Source organism: Pelobates fuscus, chromosome 1, assembly GCF_036172605.1.
Source record: "Pelobates fuscus isolate aPelFus1 chromosome 1, aPelFus1.pri, whole genome shotgun sequence".
In the NCBI taxonomy this organism is placed as follows: domain Eukaryota; kingdom Metazoa; phylum Chordata; class Amphibia; order Anura; family Pelobatidae; genus Pelobates; species Pelobates fuscus.
Genome location: NC_086317.1, coordinates 244436832 through 244457496, shown reverse-complemented (window position 1 = coordinate 244457496; position 20665 = coordinate 244436832).

Below are 20665 nucleotides of genomic sequence, written 5' to 3'. Positions count from 1 at the left end.
TGAAAATAAGACACAAAAGAACATTATCACATCAGGCTTTGCAGTCTCAGTACCCAGACATCTAGCACTCATTAACGAAACAATGAATTTTTGATTAAAACAACAAAATTCTACCAGGGAATGTCCATCCCAGAGCGGAAACATAACAGAAAATTAGCGAAATTAGCCTACTAGTGAGGGCTGTAGGACCAAACCGTGCTGTAACACCCTAGACCGATAAACCCCATAGGCTTGTGATGTTGTATATGTGCGGCACTGAAGCCCATAATCTTACAGTAAAAAACAAGAAAAATACAAAAAAAAAAAAAGAATCAGATTAGTTCAGAATCCTTTCAAGGGTAGTGTCTTGTAGGTATATAAGTGGACCTCGGAACAAAGTCACCTCTCTCGGTCATTATAATGAGACACAGGCATCACTGGTCTTCGGAAAAAAATTGGGTAATATTATCAGGTTTCCAAGTATTTGTTGAGTGTACTGTCTCAGGGCTGGCATTCGCTGGTGTCAACCCCAGTGTTTCCAAGAAGGAGGGTGCCTCCGACAGAGATTTGAGTGTGTGAGAAATTCCTTTATGGTGCACAATCAAGGTGCTATTTGTCCCCCACCTGTAGGCCACACCCACTGCTCTGAGTGTACTGGTAACCGGGCCATAGGATTTGTGCCAGAGAAGAGTGGCTCTTGAGAGATCCTGGAATAATGTGAGGTACGAGTCCTCGAAGGTTAAAGGTACTGACATAATATGTATTTTGTCTTAAAGTGTCAGGCATCTAAAGATGACGTCCCTCACCATGTTGGGTGGTGATTTGGAGGAGTCAGGTAGTCTGAAATATCCCATTGATGGTCACCCTTTTTGCCACTGCATGGGGTAAGATGCTTGCCAGTAAACGACTGGCGTAATGTGGTAACTCTTCTGTCGAGATTGTTGCAGGTATACCCCTAAATTTGACATGGGTGTGCCATGTTCCATGACCATCATTTGGGCTGACACGGCCCCCTGTTAGCTGCTGCACTTGGAGTGCAGATAGGTCAGTGTGTATATTAACAATGTCCTCTTTGGAGGCCTGCACACGTTCTTTAACAGCCTGTAGATCAGTTTTAATAGGGGCTAGTTCCAGCACCAGCAGGTTATGGATATCGGCCAGTAGGATCTTCAGTTCATGTTTGGTGGTTGGAGTTGTGGGATCTTGGGAAAGAGGTTGGGACAGTGGAAGATTCGTCAAGGCCTCAGGCCGGCGCTGTTCAGTTACCAGTGCTTTGGTTTTGGCAGGCATATGGGCTGAAGACAGCATAGCGGAAATATCCACCTTCCCCTTTGCTTTGGCGTCCACTTAGGAGTGCCTCCAAGCCTCCAAGGGAGCATCAGCGTAGAGTAGGCCCCGATCTTTTGCCTTTATTTGGGCTGCTTTAGGGTGAGAAAGAATGTCAACTCAGTAAGTGTTGTAGAGTCCAGCTAATTGCTCTTTGGGGCTGGATGGTCTGTTGATATCCGGCTAATGTAGTAATAATTAAGAGGAGCTATCAAGAATGGCGGCTGATGAGACCCAAAGGAAATGTTTTTTTAATGCAAAATGTGAGAAATTTGTTTTTATCATAACCGTGAGTCACATAAATATCCTGGTCGACTTAATTCTTCAATAATCTAATAAAGAAATCATGACCCTTTTTTCTTTGTCTTTAACCAGACAATGATTTGATGCCAACCCAAGCGATTTCAAAAAGATGAGTGATAGTCCAAAAACGCTTGGTACATTTAATACAGGTCAACAGCTTAAGTGACTCTAGTAAAAATGGAATCCACACAACTTTATACACAGGCTATAACTTTTTAGTTTGGAGAAAAGGAAAAGGGGTAGTCAAAGCAATAACCACTACAGCCCAACGCAGTAGGTTGGGTGCTAGCATTACCAAGTTCTACCTCACAATTGTTTAGAGAGTGGTTTGAGAGCTGGCTATTGCTTCCTGTATTGCTAATTTCTATCAATTCTTACAGCACAATGGTTTACCTTAGAAGCTCTTATGTCATTATTTGTTAATTGAACTTTAATCATACACATGAAGCCATAGGCGTGCGCAGCCTATTGCATTAGGGTGTGCACCCTAGAGCACAAACACACGCCGCATGTGTTCATATATATATATATATATATATATATATATATAAACATACATACATACACACACATACATATACTGCTGTTTGTGTGTGTGTGCTGTTAGTGCCCTGTGTGAGGGTGCTGTGTGTGTGCTGTGTGTGTGTGTGAGGGTGCTGTTAGTGTGATGTGTGTGTGAGGGTGTTCGTAGTGTGCTGTGTGTGAAGGTGTTTGTGTATGTGTGTTAGGGTCCTGTTAGTGTGCTGTGTGTGTGAGGGTGCTGTTTGTGTGATATGTGTGTGTGTGAGGGTGCTGTTTGTGTCGTGTATTTGTGAGGGTGCTGTTAGTGTGCGGTGTGTGAGTGTGCTGTTTGTGTGAGGGTGCTGTTAGTGTGCTGTGTGTGAGGGTGTTGTGTGTTTGTAAGGGTGCTGTGTGTGTGTGTGTTTGTGAGGGTGATCTTAGTGTGCTTTGTGTGTGTGTGTGAAGATGCTCTGTGTGTGAGGGTGCTGCATGTGTGCTGTGTGTGTGGGTGCTGTATGTGTGTGGGTGCTGTTTGTGTGCTGTGTATGTGAGGGTGCCGTATGTGCGCGCTGTTTGTGTTAGGGTGCTGTATGTATTAGGGTGCTGTGTGTGTGTGGGTGCTGTATGTGTGTGCTGTATGTTTGGAGGGATTGTGAAGGTGGGGGCAAATTAGTAAATAACCCCCCTCCCTTTTTACCTTATGTAGGGAGGGGGGATCCTTGCTGTCCAAGGGAGAGTGAACTCTAGCCTGCGGGGCTAGAGTTCACTCTCGCGAGATCTGAGCATAGCCACGGCAACACTCAGATCTCGCGAGAGGAACCTGGCGGAGCTTCTGTCTAGAGCTCCCCGGGTCCTCTCCATGCTGCTGTGGGATGGTGAGGTAGATCTTTGATGTCCCCGCCAGCCCATGGAGGCTAAGAGCAGAGCCGGCACTCAGATAGCGCCAGCTCTGCATGAGCCGACAGGGTAGATCCAGAGATCTCCCCTGCCGGCAGGGGTCAAGTCCTGGGGAATAAAGATTCCCACTCTCCCCCCCCCAAAAAAATAATATATAATATATATATATAAGCGTACACACACACATACACTCACACACACATACTCAGACACACACACATACATTCACAGACACACATACACACACACACTTACAGGCACACACACATACAGTCAAAGACACACACTCACAGACAATCACACACACACTTACAGAGACACACATATATTCACAGACACACACTTACAGGCACACACACATACATTCACAGACACACTCACAGACACACACACATACATTCACAGACACACACACACTTACAGACACATACACTCACAGACACACACATACATTCAGACACACACATTCACAGACACACATACACTCACAGACACACACACATACATTCACAGACACACATACACACACTTACAGACACACACATTCACAAATTACTGTTTTTAATAAAAAATTGTCCACCCAGCCTCCCTAACTGGAGTGTTGGCGTGGACGTGTCCCTGGGGTCCAGTGGGGTGGGCACCTCTCTCCATATCAGCGTCTCTCCATATCAGCTTCTCTCCATATCAGCCGCAGTGAGGGAGCTGTGTGTTTTCTGCTCCCTCTCGCCGCGCGGGCTGTCTACAGTAGCTGGGAGCCGGAATATGACGTCATATTCCGGCTCCCAGCATCAGCAAACGGCGCGCGGCGAGAGGGAGCAGACAGAACACAGCTCCCTCGCTGCGGCTGATATGGAGAGAAGCTGAAATGGAGAGAAGCTGATATGGACAGGGGGAACACGGGGAGAGGAAGGGGGACATTTGGGGGCGCTGAGTGCCTGCAGGAACGACGTTCCTGCAAAAAAAAAAGTGCAGGAACACTGTTCCTGCAGGACTCAATCCATAGCGCGTGCCGCGGGGATTAGGGTGTGCCCAGGCACACCCGGCACACCCCGTGCGCACGCCTATGCATGAAGCTCTTACATGCAATTAACATACTGTGCAATAATGAAAGCTAAAAAATTGGACTCTTTTTGAGGAAGTGTGTAGGGAGGCTGTGTGAGTCACAACCAGAAGAGGTGTGACTAAGACTGCATACACAAAGTGATTTCACTTCTAGAGAATTCAGCAGTGAGACTGCAGGAGCAAGATCTATACACCAGAACCACTTCATTAAGATAAAGTTGTTTTGGTGCCTTTAAAGTGGATCTGGTATTTTTTTATTATTTAATAATAAAATGGTTAGGCTCAACAGAATGTGCATGATATATTTCATAGTTACATAGTTACATAGCTGAAAAGAGACTTACGTCCATCAAATTCAGCCTTCTTCCCATTTGTTTTTTGCTGTTGATCCAAAAGAAGGCAAAAAAAAACAAAAACAGTTTGAAGCACTTCCAATTTTGCAACAAGCCAGAACAAATTCCTTCTTGACCCCAGAATGGCAGTCAGATTTATCCTTGGATCAAGTAGTTATTACCATACATTAAAAGATTATATCCTTGAATATTCTTTTTTTGCAAGTATGCATCTAGTAGCTGTTTGAACATCTGTATGGACTCTGATAAAACCACTTTTTCAGGCAGAGAATTCCACATCCTTATTGTTCTTACAGTAAACAAAAAAAACTTTTTTTTTGGCTTAGATGAAATCTTCTTTCTTCCAGTCTAAACGCCTGCCCTTGTGTCCTATGTAAAGTCAGGTTTGTGAATAGATTTCCACACAATGGTTTGTATTGGCCCCCAAATATATTTGTATAATGTTATTATATCCCCTCTCAGGCGACGTTTTTCTAAACTAAAGAGTTTTAAATTTGTTAACCTTTCTTCATAGCTGATATGTTCCATTCCTTTTATTATTTTTGTAGCCCGCCTCCGCACTTTTTCTAGTGCCATAATATCCTTCTTTGGAACAGGTGCCCCAAATTGCACAGCATATTCAATATGTGGTCTTACCAGTGACTTATAAAGAGGCAAAATTATATTCTCATCCCGAGAATGAATGCCCTTTTTCATGCATGACAATACCTTACTGGCCTTAGCCACTGCTCATTGACATTGCACATTGTTGCATAGTTTGTTGTCTATAACAATTCCAAAGTCCTTTTCGTGTGTTGTTTTCCATAATTCGCTTCCATTAAGGGTATACGTTGCTTGTGCATTCTTTACGGCGAAGTGCATAACGTTGCATTTTTCAACATTACAGTTCATCTGCAATTTGAGTGCCAAGTATCCCCAGTCTATCTAAATCCCTCTGCAGCCAAGTAATATCTTGCTCACATTGTATTATTTTACAGAGTTTTGTGTCATCTGCAGACACGGAAACATGGCTTTCAATGCTTTTTTCAAGATAATTTATAAACATAAATAAAAGGGGTCCCAGAAAAGAACCCTGAGGGACACCACTTGCCACCTCTGTCCAGCTTGAAAATTTACCATTAATGACAACTCTTTGTACTCTACTCACATTTTTATCTAGACCGATTTCCTTGAGTTTGAACACTAATCTATTGTGTGGAGCTGTATCAAATGCCTTGGCAAAATCCAAATACCGTATATACTCGAGTATAAGCCGACCCGAATATAAGCCGAGGCCCCTAATTTTACCCCAAAAAACTGGGAAAACTTATTGACTCGAGTATAAGACTAGGGTGCGAAATGCAGCAGCTACTGGTAAATTTCTAAATAAAATTAGATCCTAAAAAAATTATATTAATTGAATATTTATTTACAGTGTGTGCGTATATAATGAATGCAGTCTGTGTGTATGAATGCAGTGTGTGTGTATGAATGCGGTGTGTGTGTATGAATGCAGTGTGTGTGTATGAATGCAGTGTGTGTGTGTGAGTGCAGTGTGTGTGTGTATGAGTGCAGTGTGTGTGTATATGAGTGCAGTGTGTGTATATGAGTGCAGAGCGTGTATATGAGTGCAGAGCGTGTATATGAGTTCAGCGTGCATATGAGTGCAGCGTGTGTATGAGTGCAGTGTGTGTATGAGTGCAGTGTGTGTATGAGTGCAGTGTGTGTGTGTGTGTGTTGCAGAGCCTTGGTGGGGGTGGGCAATTTTTTAAAAATTATTTAAAGAATGTTTTCATTATTATTTTTTATTATTATTTTTTATTTTATTTTTTCAATATATAGGTTTTTATTGATTACATAAGGAAGTACGAATAGAACATACACTTCACAAATTGCATACATATTGCAATAATAGAAAACGTACAGAATACATTCAAGTTGATTGTAGATGGTCCTTCATCTTCTTGCGTAATCGAGCAACCGTTCATGTACAATAGATAATCGTTGTTGAAGAAAATTACCTTACACAGTCTTGCAATATGTACTGTGAGTACCTGGAGTGTCTAGTTGCAATTTGCCCTAATGTGCACCGATATACATGACGCTAACCTGTCAATCGTCATAACTGTATAGATAAATAAGTAGTACAGAGCATCGGGTATAGGCACTGCACGGTGCGCCAACGCAGTGAGCATTAAGAAAAATGGACATTTTACCAGCACTGCATACATGAACCGATGTAGCGGCCAATGAGATCATACTGCTTCTGCCGATAGTGCGTCTCAATTTCAACATGGCAATGGTGCGCAGCATCATGTGTTGGGACATCAAGCTCCTCGGATTTAAGTGTCTCTAGTGTGTAACATTGCACACAGGAGCTGGTTGTCCTTAAGATGTTATTTAATCGCTGTGGGCACCACCGTTGTCATATGTCTCATGGGGTTGCCTGATGACAGGATAAAGTGGAAATGTGGAAGCGTGTAGGCATTGCCCTATAGGTGCCCGAATTTAGGATGCGGACTCATGCCGGCTTGCCCCAACCCAGTGCTCTGCACCACAGTCACACGACTCCCACAAAGTTGCAAGATAAAGGCACACAATTCCACAATCATATGTTTGTTCCAACAGAAATAATATTACAATACATAACAAATTGGGATGGGGAGGGAGGGAAAGAAGGGATGGGGATGCGATGATATTCATCTGAACCTGCAGGGGGATCTACAGTGAAATATACAGTCCGCCCATGAACCTTGGGACTTGAAAAAAGAAGAAAATGTTTCCATTCCAACCATCCTAATCCCAATTCTGGCGACCAGTTGTGGGATATGGACACACGTAGCCAACCTAGGAGTTGAAAGATATCTAGGGTGCATGTAAGTATAGAGTAGTGAGTAAATTTATTACATTACGGAGTATGATTCCATGAGTGATTCCCAATTCTGCCATCGGTTTAGGAAGGCCTGTGTGTTACCACCTTTTGCCCATTCCCACTCATGATGGTATGTTAGGTCTACCTTGCGCATAACCTCCATTACTGAGGGGGAGGTGGCACTATTCCAATGTGAGGCTATACTCGACTTTGCTGCTACCAGTATATTTAATACTGCATCTCTAGAAGGTAAATCGTGTAAGTTCGGGATGAGGTGGAGAAGATAAAGTTCCGGGCGCAGCGGTAAAGAAGTCTTACAGAGGGCCTGGATGCTTTTCTGAATGAGTTGCCAAAAATTTGTCAGTTTGGGACAGTACCAGAACATATGCTCCAACGAGCCCAGATCCGCCTCACAGCGCCAACAATTAGGAGATGATGATGGGAAAATTTTGTGGATTCTACTTGGCACTAGGTACCATCTCGCTATTACTTTAAAATAGGCCTCCCAAATCGTGACACAGTTTGAAGATTTTTTAGTATACCTGAGGGATTGTTCCCATTCCTCGAGAGATGGGGTAATACCTAGAGAGAGTTCCCATTTCTGCATATACGGTAATCTGGAGGGCTTGTGATGTTCCATTAATTCCCTATAACATAAGGATAAGAATTTGCATGATGGACGAGGTATTTTCGCAGTATACCATTGCGTTCCAATGTAACTAAAGGCGAGCGGATCTATGTACTTAATATTTTGAGATAATAGGATATGTTTAATGCGTAAGTACAGGAACAAATCCCTCGGTTGCAGGTTGAATTTGTTCTGCAGTATAGGAAAGGGGAGAATACCGTCTCTATGGAATAGTTTGTGGACATGAGTTACACCTAGGGACGCCCATTTGGACGTTTGGAGATTAGGAGATATTGAGGAAAGGGCTGATATGGGAGCGAGATACAATGTTTCCGGCTTAGACCATAAAGCTGAGCTCCAAGCGGCCCATGATTTCGTTAGGAAACGGGTAGCTGGGAGAACGGATGGTGAAGTAAGATTGAGGGACGCCCACAGGGTTCCTGGTAGGGTGTGTGTGCCCCCACAGGCCGCTTCTAAGTCTACCCATACCGGTTTTTGCGTACCCATCATAAGACCCATGCCCTGCGATAGCAGAGTCGCCTTGTAATAGAGAAGAATATTAGGAACGTTGAGACCACCTTTTTTGAATGGGCGCCATAAGGTGCTAAATGGGACCCTTGGAGGTTTTTTCCTCCATATATGGGCGTTGATGACCGTCTGAAATCGTTTAATTAGTGAGATCGGCAATTCAATGGGCAATGTTCTGAACAGATAGAGTATGTGCGGCAAAATCATCATCTTAATCGTACTTATACGACCAAACCAAGATGTAAAAAGTTTGTCCCAAGACTCCATCTGTCCAGATATTTTGGATAGCACTGCTATGTGGTTGGCTTTAATGGTTTGGGGCCTCGAAAGGGCCAGTTTTATCCCCAGATACGAAATCGCCGTTTTTTGCCATACAAAGGGGTACTCCTTTTCTAAGTCTTTTATTAATTGCGTATTGAGTCGTATGGGAAGGATCTGGGTCTTATTGATATTGTTCTTGTAATATGAGATATTTCCATATGTAGATAATGTGTTTATGAGACGAGGGATGGATTTGGATGGATTTGCTAAAAATAGGATAACGTCATCGGCAAATAGTGCTAGCTTTTTTTCTCCAGCCGGAGTAAGTAGGCCAGGTAATTGTTTATCAAGTTTTATTGTATTAACTAGGGGTTCCAAACATAAAATAAAGATCAAGGGTGACAGTGGGCACCCTTGCCTTGTGCCATTAGTTATGCGAAAGCTCCTTAAAGTGAAGCCTGAGTTGAACACCTTAGCGGAGGGAGCGGAGTAGAGGGCTAAAATACTTGTTATAAAGGATTTGGTGAAACCAAAGGCAGATAGGGTGCTGGACATATATTCCCAATTTAGGCGATCGAAAGCCTTTTCCGCGTCTAAGGCCACCAGAACACCCGATTTGTCGTTCGCTTTGGCCCAGTCGATCAAATCCATGCAATATCTGGTGTTATCCCCAACTTGTTTGCCGGGGATAAAACCAGCCTGTTCTTCCGAAACTAATTCGGTCAACAAGGGTCGGAGTCTATTGGCAAGTAATTTGGCATACAATTTGACGTCGGCGTTAAGTAATGAAATCGGCCTTAGGTTTCCACAAAGTGTTGGTGATTTATTTGGTTTCGGCAATGTAATAATGTAGGCTTCTAACATTTCTTGTGGGAATACACCAGTTTGTTTAATCTTGTTAAATAGTTTAGTGATATGGGGGATTAATCGTGAAGCCAATTGGATATAGTATAAATTTGAGAGACCATCAGGCCCTGGCGCTTTATGTTTAGGGAGAGTACTGATCGTGGAAGCTACTTCCTGTTCCGTGAAAGGGGCATCTAAAAGGTTGTTATGGTTAGCCGAAATTTGAAGGAGCGAAATTTGAGAAAGATATTGTTCTATGTCAGAGGGAGCTGGATTGGTTGTGTTCACGTCGTCGCGGAGGTTATAAAGTTCTTCATAAAAGTGGGCTAGTTCGTCCACTATATTAGTTGGATTGAATATTTTAACCTTGTCTTTTGAGTATATATACGGAATTTTGGTTTGTAAATATTTCGTCTTAAGCTGAGCAGCCAATAGCTTACCCGCTTTGTTCCCTGAGATGTAGTAGGTCTGTCGGGTTTTGCGTGCTTGGAGTGTGTATTTTTGCAATTGAAGTATGTGAATTTCGTTTTGTATTTTAGTGATCTGCCGGGAGAGTGCTTTAGACGGAGAGCGTTTATTTGAGTCTTCTAGTGTGTGTAGTGTGGAATGCAGCGAGGCTTCCTTAGAAGTGTACGTTCTTTTTGCTAACAAACCTAATTTAATGAAATGACCCCTAATCACAGCCTTATGTGCTAACCATTGAGTCTCGACTGTTGTGTCCTCTGTCGTGTTGGCAGTAAAATAATTGTCTAGTTCCTTAGATATGTATTGAATGTCAAGAGAATTCTCAAGAAGAGATTCATTCAATCGCCATTTACCTCTTCCCGTTGTGGGATATGGCACCGTCAGAGTGGTTAGGACAGGGGCATGATCGGACCAAGTCCGGAGGCCAATAGATTGGTCTTTAAGGTGGGGCAGAGTTTTTTTATCAACTAAGCAAAGGTCAATGCGCGTGTATGTCGTGTGGACTTGCGAGAAGTAAGTATAGTCTTGAGCTGTGGGGTATAAGTTCCTCCAGGCGTCATAAAGGTTTTGCTCATGCAGAAGCTTGGAAAACAGTTTCCCATTGTGAATGGAAATTTTGCTGGGATACTTATTATCGGCGCGTTTTATATCCAAGGATGGTGTAAGAGTGCAATTGCAATCCCCACAGATAATTACATGACCTCGTTTGATGGAATTTATTTTTTTAATCGACTTGTTAAGAAAGGAGAATTGCGCCTCATTAGGTGCATAGAGTGACACTATCGTCATTTGTAAGCCGTTTAGGTCGCCCACCAGTATGAGTAACCTACCGGCCGGATCCACGTACTGTGTATTGACTGTGAAGACCCAGTCTTTGTGAAAGAAAATTGCGACTCCTCTAGATTTATTTGGGGAGTATGCGTGGTAAGCTGCTGGATATTTCAGGGAGCAAATCTGAGGCGGGTTGCATATTGCAAAAAGAGTCTCCTGAACACAGACTACTGCTGCCTCCGCTTTGTGCATATCTTTGAGTAATTGCTTACGTTTATAGGGGCTGTTAAGGCCTTTCGCATTTATCGACAAGATTTGCAATGTGTGGGGTGTCATGGAGTTACTTTATGAAGAAGCGCGCAAACAGTGTGGCGTTTGAACATATGGCCCGCGGTATGTTATATTGATACCTGTGAGTTGGGTAGTATCGAGCCCCGGGAAGCATTTTGGCGGCCCACAAGTCCTGATATCTATTGGTAATATTGGGGGGAAAGGGGACCAAGCGGGGAGGGGACACACTGGTAAAAAGAGGAAAACAATAACCATAACAATAACATAAGTATATACATAAGGAACCTTGGCCAAGGTTCACACTATCTACCATCTGATGGGTTCTAGAATACATAACCCTAGATGGATTGAGGAGGTATGATGGGGCTCCTCCCGACCAATGTTACATATAGGTCATTAAATCGAAGTATACATAGAATGAACCACATAATGCACTTAATAATCCTGACCTAGGATAATTGGAAGGTACATTCTATTCCCAGTGAGGATGAACATCCCCTGGATATAGCATACTCGTTTTGTTACCTATGGGACGAACTAGGTGAACACTAAAAGGAACAAAATAGTGCTACAACAAAAACGCGCTGCTGAAACATGGGTTAACTGCTATGGGAGCGAGAGTCCGCACTCTTCGTGCAGAGCTATTGTTAGTAAGTACTGTGTAAGGTAGAATCGCGAGATTCAGAATACAGATTCCTACTATATGTGGCTCGCTAATATCTAATATACCCCGTAGATTTGTTGGGGGGCATGTTCCCCGCAGGGGATGTTTAAGGAAGCTGTAAGTAATACATGATAAACCTTGTGCGACACACGGTCTAAACTAGTAGTATTTCATGACGGGAATGAATACTCACGTGGGCTCACTGTGATACAGTCAGCCACGTGAACGGGTTTTAAAGTACGAACATGGCTTTCTAATATTCATAAAAGGTGTCAATGGGAAAAGGCACCATTATACATAAAATCTGTCAGATTTGACTGTCACACAACTGTGGTGCCGTGGCACAGATTTGAATACTTCAACTACGTTATGAGACGTACCTAAAGGGGAACTCTCTGCAAGCTAACGTATACATGGAGAATATGGTTCATTGAATCATAACTAACACATAACAATAACGCTAGCGGTGCACATAACAGATTAGACTAATAGTCTTTTGCAGGGTACATTAAATAGTCGGCTGATGCTAGGCAACACACAGAGAAATAGTGAGACCCTTGCTACAGCCACTATACGGGATACTTATCGATTTGTCCGATGGGTGAATGAGCAGACCCATAAGGTATCACGGTTTGCCATTTGGTGAGTTCGCCATTTGCCAATCCACCTGCAATCGTTTCGGGGAGTCATTATTAGTGGCCACGTGTTGGGTAGGTGCACCGGTCCAAAGGCCCCAAGTTGAGATCAATTTCATTCCCTCAGTCGGATCTGCTACAATATGGTTGCGGCCTTGCCGCCAAATGACGAGTTTGGTGAGGTAACCCCACTTGTACATCACGTTATGGTTCCTCAGGGTTTTTGTGATCGATATAAATCCTCTTCTCTTCTCCATCGTAGCCGCCGACAAGTCTGAGAAGAGTGCGACCGTTTGATGAGGTTCTGGCATCGAAGGGGATTTCCTTGCTGCTGCCATCAGGACCTCCTTATGTGCATAGTAGTGGAATCGCACTATGACATCCTTAGGGACATCCGCCGGCAGGCGAGCAGGCCGCGGAAGCCTGTGCATGCGGTCATAGGCCCAAGCGGAGTCGGGCAAGCCTGGGACCAGAGCTTTGCAGATAGATAGAATATGGCCCGGTAATGCTTCTCGAGTAATATCTACCGGAATCCCTCTGAACCGCACATTCTGTCTTCGGGATCTATCCTCCATATCAGCAAGCTTGTCCCTCAATGTAGAGTTGTCCTCGGATAACTTCTGGACTCTGTCCACCATTTCGTTGTGCGCCACGCAGAGCTCGTCGGTTTTATTTTCCAGATGGTCTGTCCTGTCGCCAATAGCCGACAGTTCTTTCCTCAGATCGCCATCAATTTTGTGGAAATCGGCTGTTATTGTAGCCCTCAGCTCCTGTAGCATCCTATGAAGGCTGCGCTCTGTAACCGGCATATCGGAGTATTTCGCCGATCCGGATTCAAGATCAGATACGCCATCGGATAGCTGAGACATATCGTCGCCATCTTGGATTTCCCTCCGACGCTCCGATCTCTTTGATTTTGGCATGTCGGACAGCTTCAACTGTTTGGGCGCAGGCATGATCCCCTTCAGTGGGACTAGGAATAGAAGGTTGGTCGAAATATAATTGATCAGGCTTGAAATGCTGTGTATATAGTCGCTCTAGGTCGGGATAACGGCGGAGCTCCTATTCCATGCGACTGCTCTCGCCGGAAGCCAGTCACGCCCCCTATTATTTTTTATTTTATTTATTATTTTTTATTATTATTTTTTATTTTATTTTATTATTATTTAATTTTTTTTCGTCCCCCCTCCCTGCTTGATACATGGCAGGGAGGGAGGCTCTCACTCCCTGGTGGTCCAGTGGATGGGCACTGTGTAGGAGGGGGGCTGGCAGGAAGCGCTTACCTCTCCTGCAGCTCCTGTCAGCTCCCTCCTCCCCCGCGCCGGTCCGTGCATCTCCCTCTGCCAGCTCACACTGTAAGTCTCGCGGCCGCGCTATGACCCCGTGGCTCTCGCGAGACTTACACTGGGAGCTGACAGAGGTGCTGAACGGACCGGCACGGAGGAGAAGGGAGCTGACAGGAGCTGCAGGAGAGGTAAGTAAACGCTCTGCAGCCCCCACAGCCCCCAGTCTGTATTATGGCAATGTAAATTGCCATAATACAGACAATTGACTCGAGTATAAGCCGAGTTGTGGTTTTTCAGCACAAAAAATGTGCAGAAAAACTCGACTTATACTCGAGTATATACGGTAGATCACATCTACTTCAACACCCTGAACTATACCTCTACTTCTTCGTAGAACGCAATCAAGTTACCATGACATGACCTGTGCTTCATAAAACCATGCTGATTTTTGCTGATAACCATGTTCTTCTCAAGGAATTCTTGAATATTATCCGTAATAACCTTTCAAATATTTTCCCAGCCACAAAAGTTAAGCTCACAAGTCTATAATTTCCAGGCAAGGATTTTGAACTCTTTTTGAATATAGGAACCACATCTGCCTTTCTCCAATCCTCCGGAACACTTCCTGAAAGAAAAGAATCTTAAAAGATTAAAAACAGAGGTTCACTTATTTCTACACTTAGTTCATTAAGTACTCGTGGATGGATACCGTCAGGCCCTGTAGCTTTGTTTATATTAACTTTCTTTAGTTGCTGCAGCACCTTGTCTTAAGTTAACCAATTACAATTACAAGTTTTTAGTAGCAATCTATTGCCATGGGTTCTTCCTTAATATACACGGAGGAGAAATAGTTATTTAAAACTCCTGCCTTTTTCTGGTCTTCATTAACTAACACCCCTATTTCAGTTTTTAGTGTACCTACACTTTAATTTTTATTTTATTTTTTAGAATTTATGTACTTAAAGAATGCTTTGGGTTGGTTTTGCTCTCTTTGGCTATCATTTTTTCATTTTGAAGTTTAGCGAATCTAATCGCCTTTTTGCAAGCATTATTGGCTTCCTTATATCTTTTATAGGATGCATCTGATTTGTCCGATTTAAATGCTTTAAATGCCCATTTCTTCTTATTATTTTTTTTTCAATTTTTTTTTTGCAGTGCATATAGGTCTTACAAGCAGGCATGATGTGCCCCGAAAGCAGTCCTCAGGCATTTTCCTCACAAAACATGCGGGACAAGGATTAACAGGCACATTTTCATATTTATAGTTAGCTTATGTAGTCAAATTTTAAGAGTAAGTTTAAACTGTGGTTAGGCTTGAACAAAGGTTAAGCTAGTCTATGGGCAACACAGCTATGCATATATATGACAGTAGTTATACAGACAGGCTAGTGTAGTTGAATTATAAATGGTAGTCAGGCTAGGTCTTATCAAGTCGTTTTACTACAGTTATCACCCTGGCTGCATGGAATCACCCGGTCTGCCTCGGTGGGGAGCCGTAATCGTGGTGGTCTGGAGACCTCATATACAGGGGGAGTCTCATTACTTTCTGCTACCTGCTCTGTCCGTTTCATGCAGCAGTGGGTGAGTGTCCACCAGAGCAGGCAGATGATCACAGTCCAACTGTGCCGCTCTCAGAGCTTCTCGCCGGTTTCCCTGGGGCCACAGCTGTGGTACAGAATGCAAGTCCCGCTTTGTCCTCTGAGGGCCGGTGTCAACCGCGATGGGGGCTTGATGGGGGCTTGGTGTCATCCGTATGTGGTCGACATTTCATGGGTCGTGTTGGTGCAGGCTGTGTGGGAGGTGAGTAGAAGGTCTGTCTCGCTGCTGTGGTATCCCGCTTGGTGACAGACTCGGCCCCTCCATGCGGCAACGGCCGGTCTTTTTTTTAAGCTCCATCCCCCGATGGCAGCCGCTGTCATCGCTGGCTTGAGTTGCTGCGGTGGTGAGTATGAGTAGTCTCGCTTCCCTGTATGGCAGGGTGTGGAGGCAGGGGTTGGTGTGATGGCTGTGAGCACGGGGAGTGAGCTGGTCTTCTTCATGACTCCTGCGCACATGGCACCTGCCATCTTGGACGTAGCTGTTGGGCCCTTCGGCTTCTGCCGCTGTATCCTCGTCAGGGCCTTGGGGTGAGGACCGGAATCACCCCCACAGGCCCATGGGGGGGGGGGGAGGCGGGGTCCACTCATGTACGTGCCCCAGGCTGGGTGCTGTGTTGCAGGATAGTGGGGCAGCGGCCGTCCGCCCCACTCACCGCCAGAGAAGGCCTCGATTGGGGCAATGAGAGTCTCTCCTTCAGGGGACTGTAGCTCGATGAGCCACCTCACCCTGGTTCCTGCAGTCCCTCCGCTTAAGACACTGTTGCTGTCGGCCCGAGTTTGTGGTAAAATACTTGTTTTTTTCAATCATATGAGGCATTGTATTGCAGGAGCTTTGCTTGCTTGCGACCGTCCAGCTCGGCAGGCCGGCCCCGCCCCCCCATATCTTACTTTTAATCTCTTGTTTTACTTCTCTACTAAGCCACATTGGTTTTAATTTGTTTCTTTTATATTTATTACCCAATGGTACATACTGAGAAATGTACCTTTCTAATATTTGTTGGAAGATCATCAGTGTTCTTTTCACTAAAGAGTTTATGCCAGTCAATATATTGTAACGCTGCCCTTAACTTATAGAAACAGGCCTATTTAAAAATATATGTTTTAGTATACCCCATGTGCTTTTGTTTTTTTGAGTTTATTTCAAAGGACACTATATTGTGATCACTATTTCCCAAGTGCTCACCTACTTGAATGTAGGTCAAAAGATCAACATTGTTTGTTAAAAACAGGTCCAGACAAGCGTCCTTTCTAGTTGGTGCTTGTATAAGTTGTGACATGAAGTTGTCATTTAACAAGTTTAAAAAGTTAATTCCCTTTGCTGAGCTACTAGTCCCTCTGTCCCAATTTATGTCCGGGTAATTAAAAATCTCTAATAATTAAAGTGTTACCCAGATTTGCACCTTTCTCAATTTGCTCAAACAGCAGTTGTTCCTTGTCAATATTAACATTAGGTGGTTTGTTACATATCCCAATCAATAGTTGATTTCCCTTCTTTTGCCCCAAGCTGATATTTACCCATAAAGCTTTTTTCCACATTTTCCACATCACATTCCACTTGCTTAAGATTTGCCTTTAACTCATGGTTGACATACAAACATACCCCACCACCCTTCTTGTTTTTCCTATCCTTTCTAAATAACATGTACCCATTTAAGTTAACTGCCCAGTCATGGGTCTCATCCCACCAAGTTTCAGTTATGCCTATTGTGTCATATTGTTTAGTCTATGTTATTGCCTCTAGTTCCACCATTTTGTTTTTAGGCTCCTTGCATTAGTAAGCATACATTTAATATCATAAGTCACTTGTACTTTTTGTGAATTATCAACATTACATACTGTGACAGACCCCTTTTGAGAGTGACAGATACCATCTCGGAGAATTGTCGTTGTATTTGGATTATTGTGGATTTCGGGTACTTGTGGATCCGTACGGTACGCGCCGCCACGTGGAAAGAACAATGGGTCGCGGCCATTTTGACCGCATGGACTAATGACCGAACAATCACGAACTTTCCACACGACGAATGTCAACCTTACCGGTAACGTACGCCCATACTGGTCGACAGATCCAAAGTACCGAAATAGAGACACCGGATCCAAGAGAGAGTTTTTGTTTATGTTATATGGTTCCTGAGTAAATGGTGCGAACGTGTATCTAGCGAACGGCCCAACCGATCTAGGGGATTTTCACGTATATTGTTCCCCTAGATCTCCGTTCCCTAATACACGTAGTACATTGTATTTTTGTTATATATTGTGTGTATTATTAAACCTGTAATTTTTGTATAATATTCTGCTCGGTACAGTGGGAGTGACTCCCACTGTAAATGTATTATCTCCTCCGGATACGGGGAGGAGTTGTTGTACGGCATAAAAGCCCGAGTTGCAGAATAAACATTATTCCTACTTTGACCCTCAACACAGAGTCTCGTCTCGTGCTTGGAGGGGATGACCATTACTTGGATGTCGTAATTATGGGGAACCTGTTATGCTTTAGCTGACTTCGTGCTTGGGGGAAAGGACACCTTCTCAGCGGCGTAAACCCCTACTACACCGGGGTGCCGCTACAATTGGTGGCAGCGGCGGGATCGTTCTTTCACCCCAGAAGGACAGCTACCGAGAGCAATCAGGATGGAGGCCTACTACGGAAGGTTGAAACGATCTACCCTAAAAGACTTGTTGGAGAGCCGTGGTCGTTCGGCTAGCAACAAAAAGAAAAGAGACATTTTGGCAGAATTGGTCGCATTGGACTTAGCTGAACAGAATGGCGAACTGGGTGTCGAACCAAACCCAAAACCGGAGATCACCTTGGTCCGAACCCCGGAAGATGAACGATTCGACCACGAGGTGAGGGTAAGGTTGGCTCACTACGGACCAAACCCCTCACCTAGGATCGTAACCCAAGTAATTGCGGCGGTCGATGCCAACCGGCGCCAGACTTCAACCAGCGCCAGTCCAATTGCTGGGACTTTTCAAACTCCCGAGGAAAAGAGGAAAGTCCACTTTGCCGCTTTTAAAAATTTCGTAGAAACAGAGGGGGAGATTGACCAATACCTGGCGGATTTTGAGCGTCAATGTGCCCTACATAAAGTACCCTCCGAGGAGTGGGTTAAAATTTTGTCTGGCAAATTATCCGGACGAGCCAGTGATGCTTTCCGGGCGATCCCGGACCATGAGGTGGGAAATTATCGATTGGTCAAGGAAGCTCTATTGTCCCGATATGCAGTAACCCCCGAAGCATATCGGAGACGCTTCCGGGAATCCCGAAAGCAAACCGGTGACTCCTACACCGAATGGGCCTGCCGACTACAACGCACGGCTGGCCACTGGATGGATGGGTGCCAAGCTACCACCGCGGAGGAGGTATTACAATTGTTTTTGTTGGAGCATTTTTTTGAAAAGGTGGACAAGGAGCTCAGGGAGTGGATTCGGGATAGGCGACCACTTACCCTACCCGAAGCCGCCCGGCTGGCTGACGAATATGCGGACGCCCGAAAACCCGACCCCTCGGTCCAAAAGGCAGCTCCCCGAGTAGAAAGCCGCCCCGTCGGCCCTACTCCAACCACCTCCGCTAATACACCTAGCTACAACACCCCCTCCCGCTTCGCCCAGTCCAGTGCCCCGGACCGCCGGCGGTGCCATAGGTGCCAACAGGTGGGCCACCTGAGAGACAAATGCCCACTAGATCCAGCTCGACAAGCTTCTTGGAGGAAGCCCGCTGAAGGGAACACCCGGCCCTTTACCTCAGGGGCCCATTGCATTGAAGCCCAGCCCCTGGGGGAAGAGCAATGGGAAATTTTGCACGAGGCCAACCCCCTATATGCGGCTGCCGTAGACAACCGTCAACATCACCGACAAACAGTCCGAGTGAATGGACAAGTTGTCAGTGGATTACGAGACACTGGGGCCACCCTAACCTTGATCCAACACGACCTGGTCCCAGAAAAAGAACACACTGGCCAAACGGTGGCCGTCAGAGTGGCCGGGGGTGCGGTGCATCGTCTTCCCACGGCCCGAGTGCATTTGGACTGGGGGGTGGGAGCTGGCCAAGTGAATGTGGGCCTGATGAAAGGACTACCAGCGGAAGTACTCTTGGGAAATGATTTAGCCCCGCTATTGTCCGCTTTTGCCCCTCAAGGCCCTGCTGGAGCCTGCCCTGTCACCACCCGGGCTCAGGCTCGTGCTATTGGAATCGGCCCGCCAGTCGCGGAGACCCAGGTAAGATCTAACCCTCCGACTGTGACCTTAGGACAGACCCCCTTAGACTGGGATACCCCTGAGACTTTTGGGAGGGAGACGCGGGAAGACGTCACTCTACGGAAGTATAGGGATAAGGCAGATAAAGGGGAACCGGGGACAGATGGGGAAAGCTACGAGTGGGTGGGGGATAGACTATATAGGATCCCCCAGGAGCCCGCAGCAGGTAAAAACCCCGTCCCGCAGAAGCAACTAGTGCTACCGAAAAAATACAGGCAAGAAATCATGAGGATCGCTCACGATATACCCTTAGCTGGCCATTTAGGAGTACGTCGCACGGGCCATAGGATTACCCAGAATTTCTTCTGGCCAGGGTTTAACCGGGACGTGCGACACTATTGCAGAACCTGTGACACTTGCCAACGGGTGGGTAAGAGGGGAGATCGCCCGAAGGCTAAATTAATGTCGATGCCGATCATTGGGGAACCTTTCTATAGGGTCGCCGTCGACATTGTAGGCCCCCTAGCGTGACCTAGCCCGTCCGGTAAGAAATACATTCTTACTGTGGTGGACTATGGGACCCGGTACCCCGAGGCAGTACCCCTGCCGAATATTGAAGCTGAGACGGTAGCCGATGCCTTGGTTAAGATATTCACTCGGGTGGGGTTCCCTAAAGAAATCCTATCCGACCAAGGAACCCAGTTCACTGCCGTACTCACACAGCAGTTATGGAAAGTGTGCCACATTAAACCCCTGCTCAGTTCCCCGTACCACCCCCAAACTAACGGTCTCTGTGAGCGCTTTAATGGGACTCTCAAACAAATGTTGAGGACCTTTACGGACGGTTGCAGAGACTGGGAGAGATTCTTACCCCACCTGTTATTTGCGTATAGGGAGGTCCCCCAAGAATCTACGGGTTTTTCCCCCTTTGAGTTATTGTATGGGAGGAGGGTGCGAGGACCCCTCGATCTCATTCGGGACCACTGGGAAGGGGAAACCGAACAGGCAGGGACGTCTATTGTGCCATATGTCCTGGAACTCCGGGACCGCATGGAGCAACTCTCCCTATTGGTAAGGGAGAATCTCCAGGCGGCCCAGGGGCGACAGAAACGATGGTACGATAGGGGTGCCCGGCAACGACTATTCCACATAGGGCAGAAGGTATTGGTGCTAAAACCGGTAAAGGACAACAAACTGCAAGCTGCGTGGCAGGGTCCCTACAA